Below are 2932 nucleotides of genomic sequence, written 5' to 3'. Positions count from 1 at the left end.
CACTTGGAGACATTGTCTCTTGGGTGACTGTCCTCCCTGCAGTTCCTCTGCCCTGCCTCAGCACTCGCCATCGCCTCTCACTGGTACAGTGTACCCCAGATACTCAAGGCTCACTCTTCTCTTCACTCAAGTCTTTGCCCTAAAAGTCACTTTGGAAGAGCTTTTCTACATAGTTTTCTCTAAAATATCCTCACACATCACTATTATTTGCCTTGTATCTGCACGTGTGTGTGTGTGTGTGTGTGTGTGTATGTGTCTGCGCGTGTGTGTTTGTGCAAACTCCCTTCAAGCGTTTAGGTGGAAAAAGGACTTTAGTCACGATCCTCATGTCCCTAGCACATATGAGACTGCCTGACACGTGTTAATAATTGGGAAACATTTGCAAATAAATTAATTTCTATGAGTACACTGAGTTGAATAGAGTCTGTCTATTGGTTTTACAAATAAGGAAACTGAGACTGAGAGGATTCAATTCTTTCCAAGATAGACAAAGATAGAAACAAGTCTGAAACCACTGAAGGAATTCTTTGATGGATCCAGTCCAAACATACATAATTCAGACAAAATGAACTCAATGGTGGAAAAGTCTAATTCCGATAATTCAATGGGAGTGAAAAGGAACACTCAGAAGAATACCTGTAGCTGACAGAAGAGATGAAAAACACTATATGCAAAAAAAAAAAAAGAAAGAAAGAAAGCAATACTAATGGGCTATGAATATGCTTTATTGGAGAAGCAAAGGAATAAACACACTATTTGCTCATGGGGTAGAGATCGCAACATGGATACAGACACACAGATGGCAAAGAGAGATCAAGCAATGATCCTACTGCTCTTCCACAAATGTGGTGTCAGATTCAGGAACCAAGGCTTTTCTCTGTCAGCTGGCAGTCCAGGAGGGAGATTAAGGAAGACGCAATCCATCACCATGGCCGAAAGAAGGACAATGGAAGAGCCTGGAACATGGTGCTGTTACTTCCACTTGGGTGGACACTTCTGCTCCCATGGTGGGCATGGTGGCCCAGGAGGGCATTTCTGCTGGCTCACTGGAGGTGGGCATGGATGGGGTGGGCAAGGCTCATGGCACTTCGGTGGGCACACTTTTGGAGGTGGATGGCAGGGCTCCTTGCACTGATGGTGATGCTGATGCGGATGCTGGTGTGGATGCGGATGTGGATGCGGATGCGGATGGTGAGACATCCTTCCTGGGTCTCAAGGAATCTGAAATACAAACAGACAACATTCTTCATAACGGAGAGTCCGACTGGTAGAACATTTAGCTGTGCCCAAAACCCTCCCATCGCTAAGGACTCTTCTTCATTCCTAATACAGTCTTCATGGTTTCTTATGGCTTCTTCACCCTTCTTGTTTAGTATCTCTTGCCCTCAGATTTTCAGTCTTTTCTGGTTAGTCTCTCCTTCACCACTTTCTAAAACAAAATTACCTACAAGGTGTTGTACGAATACAAACATTCTCTGAAGAAGAATCTGGATAATGAACTTGTAGCCAATCCCCCCCAAAATCTCTACTTATTTCTCCCATGAGGTCTTGGTTGCTGGCTAAGCTGACCTGACTGTGGGCTTCTGAGGAGAAATGCAAAGGCCCAAACTAGGCACTCAGTGGGACTGAACGCTGAGAAGGGGGCATTTGGAACTAATGTGTGCTGTGATAGCACAGTATCTCATCCCCCTTTACTCTCTCTCAGGTTAAGATTGTGCCTCTGACTCCATTTTCTCCTCAAATTTAAGATCATATTCATGACCAATTACCAAAAGTTCACCCCTAAATCCTCATTATCTTCTTTTCCCATACAGAGCACTAATTGCTTCAATTGAAGCCACTTCTAACCCCAGATTAAACCCAACACTCGAGTTCCACAAAGATCTCTAAGAGTTGTGGTCACCTGAGGCCCCAGAGAAGACCTATGACCGTCACGACAATGACAGCGCTGTGATGGAGACTCCTTTTATAAGGACCAGGCAGCTCCATTCAGGGGGAACATCCCAGGACTGGCTGATGCACTTGTTTCCCACCCCCAAATTCCATGTGCTGGCAATCTCAAAAACAAACTGCCACACTCATGCTGATATCACAAATCTCCCTTGTCCATGGACTTCTTTATCCTTCACTCAGGAAGTGCAGAGTGATTCACTGGAGACCTTGTCACATACTCCCTGTGCCATTGTTATGCACCAGTTAGAAATATGAGGAATTCTTTGACAATAGTGTTTCGCCTCCATTGTCAGACTTGGTGATTCTTCCACTCCCAGCCCCCAAGAATCTGCTCTTAAAACTTCTTCCCTATTCCATTTCACCTGCCAGCACCCAGCTTTGTTTCCCTTGATGCATTGCAAGACTAGAATTTACTAACCTCACATATCTTAACCCCTACCCACAGTTTTTTTAAACTCGCCTTCCTTACACCATGCCCCACTGGTCTCTAGCCTCTTCTTGACAATTAAATGACTAGAGACCACAAAGTTGTATCTTCTTTTTCTTATTTTCCAGTTTCTGGTGTTAGCGGTCTCATGCCAGGAGTCTTTTCACATCAGCTCCATTCATGGACTTGGACAGGAAAGCTTGACCCTTCAGTTTTCTAGGCCATAAGGTCACAAGTTGAGATATTTTTCTGAAGCTCTACTTTTGCAGATTTATACACTGATCTGGTCTCTGCAGCAACATGATCATGAGCAACTTGTAGTCTACTAGAAACCTAAATTCCTCTCTTCTCATGATTTTCAAAATTGACTCAATGTCTAGGCTGCATCCATTAAGAAGCTTTTCCACTAGTACTCCCCAAATATCCTCTGCCACTTTCCCCTACAACAGTTAATTCCATTGACTCTATCCTGCCATTCTTTTTTTTTTTTTTTTTTTGAAATGACATTTAGGGTGTTTTCAGACATTCTTAGTATACTCAGGGAATGAAGCA

The 2932-nt window shown here is 43.7% G+C and overlaps 1 long non-coding RNA gene across 1 annotated transcript; it reads right to left on the bottom strand.

The window, feature by feature from the left end:
• Window positions 1–704: 704 nt before the first annotated feature.
• Window positions 705–2033, bottom strand: LOC108634798. The gene is made up of 2 exons (XR_001917694.1): window positions 1904–2033; window positions 705–1221 (listed from the first exon to the last, which is right to left on the bottom strand). It is a non-coding gene; the product is annotated as an uncharacterized LOC108634798 (long non-coding RNA).
• Between the last annotated feature and the right edge of the window lie 899 nt (window positions 2034–2932).

Source organism: Capra hircus, unplaced genomic scaffold (genome assembly GCF_001704415.2).
Source record: "Capra hircus breed San Clemente unplaced genomic scaffold, ASM170441v1, whole genome shotgun sequence".
Taxonomy (NCBI): Eukaryota; Metazoa; Chordata; class Mammalia; order Artiodactyla; family Bovidae; genus Capra; species Capra hircus.
The sequence above is the reverse complement of the archived record's forward strand: the minus strand, read 5'-3'. Positions and strand labels throughout refer to the sequence as shown.